The sequence below is a fragment of the Siphateles boraxobius genome, unplaced genomic scaffold (genome assembly GCF_051911475.1).
Source record: "Siphateles boraxobius isolate OS27281-9 unplaced genomic scaffold, OSU_SipBor_1 19, whole genome shotgun sequence".
NCBI lineage: Eukaryota > Metazoa > Chordata > Actinopteri > Cypriniformes > Leuciscidae > Siphateles > Siphateles boraxobius.
In genome coordinates, this window is record NW_027508799.1 from 168,135 (window position 1) to 181,764 (window position 13,630).

General features: G+C 43.0%; 2 non-coding genes across 2 annotated transcripts; both read left to right on the forward strand.

Annotated features, from left to right (window-relative positions):
• The first annotated feature begins 2,322 nt into the window (after window positions 1–2,322).
• On the forward strand, window positions 2,323–2,394 carry trnap-agg (transfer RNA proline (anticodon AGG)). Its single transcript has one exon. It is a non-coding gene; the product is annotated as a tRNA-Pro (tRNA).
• Window positions 2,395–2,836: 442 nt separating this feature from the next.
• Window positions 2,837–2,908, forward strand: trnaq-uug (transfer RNA glutamine (anticodon UUG)). The gene has a single exon. It is a non-coding gene; the product is annotated as a tRNA-Gln (tRNA).
• Window positions 2,909–13,630: the final 10,722 nt, after the last annotated feature.

The window sequence follows — 13,630 nt, forward strand, 5'->3', positions numbered from 1 at the left end:
ATATTAACATTAATCTGAATTTACTAGGGAGCAGTCATTGGGCCCGATGGCATTGCTGGGTGGGACAAGGTCCAGGATAAGGCAGGTTACCTGGTTGGTCTTCGTGAGGCTCCTTACCTCACTGACCTGCAGGTGACAGAGGCCATTCAGCTGTGGACAGCTCTCCATGACATAGACAAACAGCGGGTCAACTATCAGCCTCGACATCAGCCTCAGCTGACACATGGACGCTTTAAGGCACCAAAGCGGTCCGGAGTCACAACGGGTGTGGAGATTGTAAAACGGTGTCTGATTGGACATCCCGGGGGACCAGCACAGTGGCCCAGCACCAGCCGCTTGGTTGAGGCCATTTGTACAAAGCTGTGTGCTTTACACAAGTCGCCGACCAAGAAGGCTGGAGTTTGCCGCCCCAGGTGGTCTAAAATCCTCTCGGATTACCACCACATCCGAGAGCTGTTGCTTAACAATCGCAGGCTGATGGATGAAACAATGATCCAGCTGTTTGAGCTAAACCAGAAGACACTCATTCAGTGGTAAGCAAGGCACATTATTTTCTTCAAATTAACTGAATACTTTTTTAAACATATATATAATACATGTAATTTATTTTCAGGTTTCAACGGCAGCAGAAAAAACAGGAAATGAGTGTCCTCGCTCAGGGACTGACTCCACCTGACCCAATTGCTGTGGCTGATACGCAGCTTCCTCCACCGAGGGAAAAATTGGATGAAGCGGCATCGACCTCACGCCCAAAACATACATTTACCCTTCCGCCAAATTGAGAAGGACAGGCTCCTCTTCTGCGACCAGGTCGACGGCCTGCTGCTGCCACCACCATGGTGTGCCCCATTGCACCTGCCCCCACAGCATCAGGAGTTGTGCAGCCCATTTCAGCACCTGGGTCATTGTCACTAGTCCTTAACCCAGACATGACCGTGTCAATGGTGATTCCACCTTCTGGTGCTTCAACATCCGGTGCAGGCCCAGCCCGTTACACCCAGAGGAACAGGCGCCGGCGGGTCCAGGAGACGGAAAGCGGAGTCCATAAGAGGAAGTATGTGCGAGGGGTAACCTTTAACATGTGCAGCAAATGTGGGCAGCCCAAAACCAAAGAGTTTGGCCATAGCCGATATGGTAATGCCACATTTTGCTTGCGTGCCTCAAATGGAAAATCTTTAGATGACTGGTTGGCAGAACAGCGCCAGCAAAATACAAGCCAAACTCCACCTCCTCAATAAACAATTTGCTTTTTCCTGTATATATTTTGTATATATTACTGTACATGGTTCCACCCAGTCTTTCATATTGTCCTATATATATATATATATATATATATATATATATATATATATATATATATATATGTGTGTGTTTGTGTCTGTGTACTCATTTCATTATTTGTGTGTATTCATTTTAATATTGGTTTTTTTACATTTAAAGTGTCATTTAAATATTTGTGTATTCATTTTAATAAAACATTTTAAGTGCCATTGAAATATTTGTGTGTATTCATTTTAATAAAACATTTAAAATGTCTTAAAGTAATCTAATAAATCATATCTCTCAAATCATATCCCTCACAAAAAACACACATATTTGAAGAAACATTTTTATTCATTTTATTCAATCATAAACAACATGTAATATGCATTTTTTAAAAATAATATACACAAAAAAAACATTTAATAAAATATTTGAAGTGTCTTAAAACAAATCTGATAAATCATGTCAATCAAATCATATCCCTCCATTTTTATTCATTTTATTAAATAATCAACAACATGTAATGTGCAATATTTAAAAATAATAATAATACACACAAAAAAATATAAATCAATATAATGATGTCATAGATAAATGAAGACGCAGGCGCAGTTGATCACACGCAGAACACGGGTTCGAATCCAGCCCGCGGAGGGTGACTAGTTTCAAACGTGACTAAAATATAGCCCTAATAATGTTGCAGGGGAAATTTGTGGGCAAATTCTCGTTTTTCGCGTCTTTTTGGCTTGTGTGCGGGGGCGCAAAGATTGGGCCCCTTCTTTTACGCAGCGAGCGCTCTACCATTTGAGCTAATTCCCCTCGATGATGGAGAAGAGGTGTCCATCGCTCTCAAAGACAAAGACGAGTCGCGATCCTTAGCACGTGTGCAGGTGCTGCAGCGTGATTTCCAATGACCACAAAAAAGAGGCCGCATTTCCTCTGTGCTGGCAACTTTGCACTGGCTACCTTTTAATTGTAGATTTAATTAAAATATTGCGCTTTAAGCCATGCAAGCTTTAATGTTTTCGGCCCGGCAGCAGCAGGGAGGACGTATGTTTAGGCTCGTTGGTCTAGGGGTATGATTCTCTCTTAGGGTGCGAGAGGTCCCGGGTTCAAATCCCGGACGAGCCCATTATCAGGCTTTGCTTTTAATCTCTTAGGGCAACCAGGATATTTATCAGAAATTGGGGATAAAATGAGCCAGAGAGAGGCCGGTTAGCTCAGTTGGTTAGAGCGCGGTGCTAATAGTGCCAAGGTCAAGGGTTCGAACCCCGTACGGGCAACTCATTTTCTCTCTGGGACCTTCGCTCTGCTCTTCTCGAAAATGTCTGGCGGTCTCCCAGACATGACTGCTGGCTAAACCGCACAAGTACCTGGCCGAATTAGCTCAGTTGGGAGAGCGTTAGACTGAAGATCTAAAGGTCCCTGGTTCAATCCCGGGTTGCGGCAGAGGAACCACGTCCGCCTCTCTTAGTCGAGGCGGTCTATTGACCAAACGCCAGCTCTTATCTACCTGATTCCACCTAGCCTCATCGTTATCTGTCTCTCAGACAGCCAGCTATCAGGGTTTGTTTGTTCCATGGTGTAATGGTTAGCACTCTGGGCTTTGAATCCAGCGATCCGAGTTCAAATCTCGGTGGGACCATCATTTGCCAGGAATGTGTGCAGTACCTCGTTCGAAAAAACATTTTCGGCAGCACTGAGTCGCAAGAGCTCATCTAGGTAGTGCCCCTTGAAGGGGGGCGTAAAAACGATGTACAGCACTGGAGAATGCAGGCATCGATCCCGCTATCTCTCGCATGCTAAGCGAGCGCTCTACCATTTGAGCTAATTCCCCTCGATGATGGAGAGAAGGTGTCCATCGCTCTCAAAGACAAAGACGAGGCGCGATCCCTAGCACGTGTGCAGGTGCTGCAGCGTGATTTCCAATGACCACAAAAAAACAGGCCGCATTTTCTCTGTGCTGGCAACTTTACACTGGCTACCTTTTAATTTAATTTAATCAAAAAATTGCGCTTTGACTCCAGCGATCCGAGTTCAAATCTCGGTGGAACCTTTTTAGGTTCTTTGTGGAAGGGAGGGAAAAAACAGAGGTGATGCGCAACTGCTGACGTGGCGGTGAAATTGGCACTCTCAAACCGAGTCGGAATCGGGGAAACATGGGCTTAAAAAGCAAAGGAATGTGTGCAGTACCTCGTTCAAAAAAACTTTTTCGGCAGCACTGAGCCGCAAGAGCTCATCTAGGTAGTGCCCCTTGAAGGGGGGGCGTAAAAAGGATGGACAGCCCTGGAGAATGCAGGCATTGATCCCACTACCTCTCGCTTGCGCTTGCTGCTTCCTACCGATTGAGCTAAAGTAAGCCCAAAGTAAGCCCACGTGAGCCAATCGCGTTTCTCTGCTGTGGCTTACTTTTGACCAATCGCGTTTCTCTCCTGTGGCTTACTTTTGACCAATCGCGTTTCTCTCCTGTGGCTTACTTTTGACCAATCGCGTTTCTCTCCTGTGGCTTACTTTTGACCAATCGCGTTTCTCTCCCATGGCTTACTTTTGACCAATCGTGTTTCTCTTCTGTGACGTACTTTTGACCAATCAGCGGCTCCTATTATTGTCATCTTTGCAACAGGTAAGGCTATTCTTCATTACTGTATAATCGTTTAATATTTATTCATATACATTGTGTATTTTTGGAAAATTAGACATGCCAATATAGCTAGCTAGCGTGTATATTACAGGTTTACTTCAGTACCTGTGAACCTGTAACTTTTCCCATGATAAAATACAGAAAAGAAAACATGTAGCTACTGTTAAGTTAATTAGCCGGCCGCTAATTAAGCTATATCCTCCTGAGACCAAAAAAAGTTTAGTTAATAATTTAGTATTTTGTGTGTCATTACATTGTTTAGAGCATAAGAAAGTTTTTTGCAAAAACGTTTTTTTTTTTTTTATAATGTTCATATAGGTTATACTATGTCTTCTGTATAGGACACTACTAGGACTCATTTTTTATTATTATTTTATTTAAAAAGACGTGATCTAAAAAAAAACCATTGTTTTTGCCTATTCATGTCTTTAAATAAAATAATAATAAAAAATGAGTCCTAGTGTCCTCTACAGAAGACATAGTATAACCTATATGAACATTAAAAAAAAAAAAAAACGTTTTTGCAAAAAACTTTCTTATGCTCTAAACAATGTAATGACACACATATTACTAAATTAACTACACTTTTTTTGGTCTCAGGAGGATATAGCTTAATTATATCAGTGTTTTATATCCTGAAATTGTTTAGGTTTCAGGATTTTATATACCAAACTTTGTATGAAGATGATTCCCAACTATGTTATAAAAGATAACAGAATGATTTGATATAGACTTCCATTTTGCTTTATGCAATATGTGTGTAAAATGGCCATAAGCGGGTTTTCCCATTTTATACAATGTATCTATGTATCTAATTTGCATATTAATGTATTCTTGGGGCAACATGTAATGAAAAAAGAACCGAATAATGGGAGTTAGTAGTAATTGCCAAGATTTTCATAATAATATCTAATATTTCATATAATTTCTTTCCATATTGTCACCCAAAATGCCTGAAAAACATGATTTAAGTCCTGCTGTGTAGTTTGCTAAATTATTGTAACACACTTAACATACAGGTATCTTTTAGATTGACACAGGTAATAGTCTCTTTCGGATTTTCATTTCAGAAAATGTACGCATACCCCGTTTTTCGTCGCCAGTCAGCAACATCAAACCGTCTCCTCATGGCGCCATCGGCGGAGGCGAAGCAACTTCAAAATGTGGTGTCTGGAAGGGCCAAATCGAAGGAGGAGGTGCTGGCAGAGGCAAGTACTTTTGTCTGCACAAACGGTGGAGATCCCAGTGACCAGTTTTTAGTACTGGCTCACTGCAAACTTCAGTTTGGGATGTACCAGGGTCAGAGATTTAGATGGCTCCTGGAAAACTCTCTGGGGTACGCAGTGTATTTGGGGCTCAGCATTTCCAGTGAGAAAGCGCAGACAACCCCCCTGTCAGAAAATAAACAACTGTTCCTACAGTACACTTCTCATATTAGAGAGATGGCAGAAGAAGTAGAGAAGTATAAGAGGAAGCAGGAAATGCAAGCAGAAGCCCGGGCAACTGGAGACCAGGGCTGCTTGATGGTGGAGTTTGGTGACTTTCAGGGCCGGTCCATGAAGGATGTTTATGAAGACCAGAGCAATGAGGCCGAATCCCTCATCAGGTACTTGGTTAAGGCAGATGCCAGGCCCAACACTAACATGGCCATTTTCAAGGCGTATGTCCTGAAAAGACGGGCTTCTGATATGGGCACCAGTGTACATCAGCCTGCACGTCCACCTGCAGCCTCCAGTACCTCTGCACGTCCACCTGCAACCTCTAGTGCCTCTGCACGTCCACCTACAGCCATCCAAACTGGTTTACAGCAGACCGCCACTGTGAAAGCACTGTTGGCGCGTGGCAAACATTTGTCACCTTCACAGCTGGCAAAAAATCTAATGTCACCAGTTAAACCCTGTGAGTAGGAGTGTAAATATAGAATTTTCCCTACAGCAGTTCTACATGTATTCATTTATCGTCATGGCAAACTTGTCCACTTGTTGTTTCCAGATCCATTACTGCAGTCCACTTTACCTCCTCCGGCAGCAGAACCCCCAGCCAAACATTTGGTCCGAAAGCAGCTTTTCGCTACTGGTAAGTAAGCAACATCTTACATATGTTTGTCTCCATGTATTGATCACAGTAATAGTTTTAACATTTGTGCTCCAGGCACTTCCATTCCCACTGCTGAAGATGATGATGAGGAGCTGGTATTTGCTGCATCACAATGTGAAGCACAGCTAAATACAGGTGTGGCATATGACACAAATGCAAATATTATAAGAATGTTTTGTGGAAACCCACTGAGAATCATTATTTTTGAAAATAAATAAACATTTTTAAATATTTTTTGTTTACAATACAGAATTATGTGACATCATGCCTCAAGCGGGAGGCATTCTTTGAGTGCACTTCTTCCAAACCTTAAGGATGTCCAAAGGTGTCAGTGTATTTATTTGCGTTTCCGAACTTACCTGTTGCTAAACAATCACTGGATAACTTTTTCACACTGCTTGCTCTTCTCACTCACTCAACCTGAGCAGACAGGATGGTGGAGATTCATTGTTCTAATAATTAGAGGAACAGTTTTTCCTTATTGTGTCTGTGTGCATGCTTCATGTCTGTGGGCATCATACTTTTTTTTACTGAATTCATCACGACTCATTTTCCTTCTTTCATTCCATCTAATCCTCATTCTCAAAGAGCTATATTGATCCCATATTCCTTACATCAATAAAGTGTACACTGTGTTCTTTGCTTCTTGACACTAATACCATTTTCTTCACTGTTATTCCTAAATATAATCATAATTATTATTAATACTTGTTTAAAATTACTGCTTCGCCGGCTGTTTGTGGACTGCATTTATGGCATATTACTATCAAATAACAGTCATCCTTATATTGTTTATGTTACTGTTCACTCAGAGGCCTGTGCCGGTCCGTCTCCATCAGCGGAAACAGCACAGACACCAGCTCTTCCTCATCATCAGCCACCAGCTGAGCTTCCTAGTCACTGGAGAGATCATCTTCCACCTTTCCAGCATGAGTGGATCCGGAACACACTGTTTAAGGCCAACATGCGAACCGAAAAGCCAGAAATAGTGTCCCAGCTGAAGCTTTGGTGGTATCCTCCTCAGCCCCCTTTAATAAACACCCAGCCACCCGCCTCACCTGACCTCTTCTTCTGTCGGCCCATTTTCTTATGGATGCCGCTAAAGATGTGGTTGTTTCCTCTTGTCTGCGTTCGCCCAGACTGTGGTAAGCACAGACTTACAGCGGCAGGACTTTACCGTACCGTGCGCAAGGTCTTGGACATTGATGGGTGGTATGACCTTGCCACTGAGTATCTGGAGTGCAAACGCTGCAAAAAGAAGTATCCAGCTTGGAATGAGGACATCTTAGGACAGCTGGATATGGGCCACCGCAGTCAGTTTCCAGCTTTGCTGACATACAGGTAATTCATAATGACAATCATTCATTATCAGGCGCTTTTATTTGTGTTATTTTTTCCAACCAAAGCATTTGCATGATTATACTGTTGTTTCTTTAGATACTCATGTGACAACCGGGTGGTGAGGATGATGAGGGAGAGGACACTGGGCAACAGTGTGACTCAGCTCTACAAGAAGCTGATGGAATAACACAGTGAGGCATGGACACAGCGTGTCCTGCAGTACCTGACTGCCTGTGAACCATTCACAAGGTCCTCCCTTGTGCAGCCTCCTGTGTTTGCTGAGCCTCCCCTCTTACCTGCCCTTCCTAAACCTAAGTGGCTGTTAGCTGTGTACGCCAGGGATGTTCTGGGGCGACTGGACGAGGTCAAGGCCAAAATAACATCTGTATTTGGCTGTTTTCTCAAGATGGACTCCACAAAAAAGGTATCACAGCCCTGTTTATATCCAGAAATTGTCCAGATATGGATATGTGTGTGTGTGTACATAATGCACAGTTATGAGTTTTTATTTTGTTTTGTTTTTAAAAATCTTTTTTTTTCTTCAATAGGTCACAAAAAAGCTTGCCGGTGCTGCTTCAGGAACAGCTGCCTGGTGCACAAATGTTGGTAACGAACACGGCCAAGTCCTTGTCTCTGTCCTAACAGCCGCCGAGGGACATGCACTGGACCCCATGGCAGCTGGCCTAATGAAACGCTACCGAGAGGCAGGAGAGGCATCCCCAAAGGTGATGTACGTGGACAGAGATTGCTGCAGTCAGCACGGCCAGTCTCAGGTGAAGGCCATGTTTTCGGAGTGGGATGAGCTTGAAGTGCGCCTGGACATCTGGCATTTCATGCGGCGATTTGCTGCAGGTGTCACGACAGAGGCTCATCAGCTCTATGGGATCTTCATGGCACGTCTATCCATGTCCATATTCCAGTGGGATTCAGAGGATGTGGCTGCTCTTCGCCGTGCAAAGGAGGGTGAGCTGGCAGCAAAGAAGACTGGCTACATCTCAGAAAAGGCGGTCAGTGCTAGCATTAACCGGAGGGAGTTGGCACTGCACTGCCGGAGGAGGACCAGGGGGGAGGAGGAGACCACCATATTGATTGGGTCACTGATTGATCAGTTTGACAGTGCGGACGGGAAGGATACTCTGGGAGTTCCACTTCTGAACCATGAACGGATCCAGCAGATATGGAAAGAACAGCGGAAGCATGTACAGTGTATCCAAGACCCAGAGCACTTTCCGCTCTACATAAAGAAGGGGACACTGAAGAAAGGCGGTGTGGAGCTGTGCTGCTACAGGTGTGCTCGAGGCTCTACCTCCTTGGAGTCATTCCACCTCCACCTGAACCGTTTTATTCCAGGTATTACATACATATGGATTAGTAATTTTTCTGTAAAAAAATATAAGCACTGTAACTGCTTCCATTACGTTAAATTAATGTCACATTAATAAATGTCACACTTTTACAGTTCTTTTCTGATGTCATAAAAGCATTGACAAAGCTGTCTTGCCTCACAAATCACTAATAACTCTGGTTATAATGACAATAATTGTTTTTATGTAATTACATAACTCTATTACATGTAACCAGCTACTTCATAGCACCTCATGTGTAGTAAATATATTGTACATATGTGACATATAAAACCCTTTTTTTTTTTTTTTTTTTACTTTTAGGAACCAGTGCCAGTGATGCGCATTTTCAAGCCTATCTCCTTGAGGGCTTGATGCGTTGGAATGATCACCGGATGGAAGATGCCATAAAAGTAGCGTCCTCCATCCGGTCATATGGCAGTGCCATGAGAGAGGTTGTGGACCAGCTTAGCAAGACAGTCTTTGGGAAGCCCTGGGATGAGCGCTATCGCCCTCCTGGAGCATATACAGGCAAGACATTCATTAATTTGTTATTTTGTAATACTCTACTAAGTATCAATTTAGCCTTAAATGTACTAGACAATATATTAAGACATTTTTTTCCCCTTTTATTCTCGTAGGTGAATTGCTAGGAATAGAGTACCTTTACAGCCAGACTGGCAAAACACTGACTCCAGTGCTCCAGAACCCAGAGGATGAAGACAGGCTGGTGGAGGAAATTGATGACCAAGACCTGCAAGATGAGGGGTTTGAGGAAGAGATCACGGAGGACATCACAGTTCCAGTGCTGTACGAGAATGACCCCTGCCATGATCTCGCAAACAGCCCCTCATCTTTGCCTCAGCCTCAGTCCCCAGCATCACTGGCTGATGTATCAATGGCTGACGTGCCACTGGCTGAGCCATCCACATCAACTAGAGAAGGACACCAACTTGCCCCTGCCCCTTCAGTGTTGTCACAGCCATCTGACACTGGAAGCAGTTTCTCCGACGAGGCTCAGGTAAAACACTTTAAGGGCTTTATTTAATTTCAATCTCGTTTTATTCCACATATATTAACATTAATCTGAATTTACTAGGGAGCAGTCATTGGGCCCGATGGCATTGCTGGGTGGGACAAGGTCCAGGATATGGCAGGTTACCTGGTCGGTCTTCGTGAGGCTCCTTACCTCACTGACCTGCAGGTGACAGAGGCCATTCAGCTGTGGACAGCTCTCCATGACATAGACAAACAGCGGGTCAACTATCAGCCTCGACATCAGCCTCAGCTGACACATGGACGCTTTAAGGCACCAAAGCGGTCCGGAGTCACAACGGGTGTGGAGATTGTAAAACGGTGTCTGATTGGACATCCCGGGGGACCAGCACAGTGGCCCAGCACCAGCCGCTTGGTTGAGGCCATTTGTACAAAGCTGTGTGCTTTACACAAGTCGCCGACCAAGAAGGCTGGAGTTTGCCGCCCCAGGTGGTCTAAAATCCTCTCGGATTACCACCACATCCGAGAGCTGGTGCTTAACAATCACAGGCTGATGGATGAAACAATGATCCAGCTGTTTGAGCTAAACCAGAAGACACTCATTCAGTGGTAAGCAAGGCACATTATTTTCTTCAAATTAACTGAATACTTTTTTAAACATATATATAATACATGTAATTTATTTTCAGGTTTCAACGGCAGCAGAAAAAACAGGAAATGAGTGTCCTCGCTCAGGGACTGACTCCACCTGACCCAATTGCTGTGGCTGATACGCAGCTTCCTCCACCGAGGGAAAAATTGGATGAAGCGGCATCGACCTCACGCCCAAAACATACATTTACCCTTCCGCCAAATCGAGAAGGACAGGCTCCTCTTCTGCGACCAGGTCGACGGCCTGCTGCTGCCACCACCATGGTGTGCCCCATTGCAAATGCCCCCACAGCATCAGGAGTTGTGCAGCCCATTTCAGCACCTGGGTCATTGTCACTAGTCCTTAACCCAGACATGACTGTGTCAATGGTGATTCCACCTTCTGGTGCTTCAACATCCGGTGCAGGCCCAGCCCGTTACACCCAGAGGAACAGGCGCCGGCGGGCCCAGGAGACGGAAAGCGGAGTCCATAAGAGGAAGTATGTGCGAGGGGTAACCTTTAACATGTGCAGCAAATGTGGGCAGCCCAAAACCAAAGAGTTTGGCCATAGCCGATATGGTAATGCCACATTTTGCTTGGGTGCCTCAAATGGAAAATCTTTAGATGACTGGTTGGCAGAACAGCGCCAGCAAAATACAAGCCAAACTCCACCTCCTCAATAAACAATTTGCTTTTTTCCTGTATATATTTTGTATATATTACTGTACATGGTTCCACCCAGTCTTTCATATTGTCCTATATATATATTTATATATATATATATATATATTTATATATATATATATATATATATATATATATATATATATATATATATATATATATATTTGTGTTTGTGTCTGTGTACTCATTTCATTATTTGTGTGTATTCATTTTAATATTTGTTTTTTTACATTTAAAGTGTCATTTAAATATTTGTGTATTCATTTTAATAAAACATTTTAAGTGTCATTGAAATATTTGTATGTATTCATTTTAATAAAACATTTAAAGTGTCTTAAAGTAATCTAATAAATCATATCAATCAAATCATATCCCTCACAAAAAACACACATATTTGAAGAAACATTTGTATTAATTTTATTCAATCATAAACAACATGTAATATGCAATTTTTAAAAAATAATATACACAAAAAAAAACATTTAATAAAACATTTGAAGTGTCTTACAACAAATCTGATAAATCATGTCAATCAAATCATATCCCTCCATTTTTATTCATTTTATTAAATAATCAACTACATGTAATGTGCAATATTTAAAAATAATAATAATACACACAACAAAAATATAAATCAATATAATGATGTCATAGATAAATGAAGACGCAGGCGCAGTTGATCACACGCAGAACACGGGTTCGAATCCAGCCCGCGGAGGGTGACTTGTTTCAAATGTGACTAAACTCCTGCATAATGCACAGGAATATAGCCCTAATAATGTTGCAGGGGAAATTTGTGGGCAAATTCTCATTTTTCGCGTCTTTTTGGCTTGTGTGCGGGGGCGCAAAGATTGGGCCCATTCTTTTGTGCAGCAAGCGCTCTACCATTTGAGCTAATTCCCCTCGATGATGGAGAGAAGGTGTCCATCGCTCTCAAAGACAAAGACGAGGCGCGATCCCTAGCACGTGTGCAGGTGCTGCAGCGTGATTTCCAATGACCACAAAAAAACAGGACGCATTTCCTCTCTGCTGGCAACTTTGCACTGGCTACCTTTTAATTGTAGATTTAATCAAAAAATTGCGCTTTGAATCCAGCGATCCGAGTTCAAATCTCGGTGGAACCTTTTTAGGTTCTTTGCGGAAGGGAGGGAAAAAACAGAGGTGATGCGCAACTGCTGACGTGGCGGTGAAATTGGCACTCTCAATTCCGAGTCGGAATTGGGGAAACATGGGCTTAAAAAGCAAAGGCTTCATCTGCTTCTTGCTATCGTGCTTCTGGACTCAATGACTTAAATCCTTGCTATCGTGCTTCTGGACTCAATGACTTAAATCCTGCTGCTCATGGGAAAAGTTGACACACGCCAAGGTTCCATGGTGTAATGCTTAGCACTCTGGGCTCTGAATCCAGCGATCTGAGTTCAAATCTCGGTGGGACCTGCTTTTGCCAGGAATGTGTGCAGTACCTCGTTTGAAAAAACTTTTTCGGCAGCACTGAGCCGCAAGAGCTCATCTAGGTAGTGCCCCTTGAAGGGGGGCGTAAAAAGGATGGACAGCACTGGAGAATGCAGGCATCGATCCCACTACCTCTCGCTTGCGCCTACTGCTTCCTACCGATTGAGCCAAAGTAAGCCCAAAGTAAGCCCACGTGAGCCAATCGTGTTTCTCTGCTGTGGCTTACTTTTGACCAATCGCGTTCTCTCCTGTGGCTTACTTTTGACCAATCGTGTTTCTCTCCTGTGGCTTACTTTTGACCAATCGCCTTTCTCTCCTTTGGCTTACTTTTGACCAATCGCGTTTCTCTCCTGGCTCTGCTCTTGTGGCTTACTTTTGACCAATCGGCGACCGCTATTATTAGGCAAGGCAAGGCAAGGCAAGTTTATTTATATAGCACATTTCATACACAATGGTAATTCAAAGTGCTTTACATAGAAGAAATTAAAATAATCAAAAGAAATCAGAATAATTAAAACAGTTTGGAATAAAATATAAAATACAGAAATAATCAAATGAAATCAGAATAATTAAACCATAAAATAAAATACAGTGCAAACAGTAGGACGAACAGTGGCACAGTGCTCATTCAGTAAATGCACAGTTAAACAGATGTGTTTTGAGTCTGGATTTGAATGTGACTACTGTAGGAGCACATCTGATCTCTTCTGGAAGCTGGTTCCAGCTGCGGCTGGCATAGTAGCTAAAAGCTGACTCGCCATGCTTAGAGTGAACCCTTGGTATTTCTAGCCGATGTGATCCTAACGATCTGAGTGATCTGTTGGGTCTATATTCACTGAGCATATCTGGAATGTATTGAGGTCCTAGGCCATTGAATGATTTATATACCAGTAATAATACTTTAAAATCAATCCTAAATGTAACTGGCAGCCAGTGTAAAGACCTGAGGACTGGTGTGATGTGTTCATATTTTCTGGTTCTGCTCAGAATCCTAGCAGCAGCGTTCTGTATGAGCTGCAACTGTCTTATGGTCTTTTTGGGAAGGCCAGTGAGAAGTCCATTACAATAATCCACCCTACTGGTGATGAAAGCATGCACAAGTTTTTCTAAGTCTTGACTGGAAACAAAGCATCTAATTCTTGCAATATTTTTCAGGTGATAATATGCTGATTTAGTTATTGC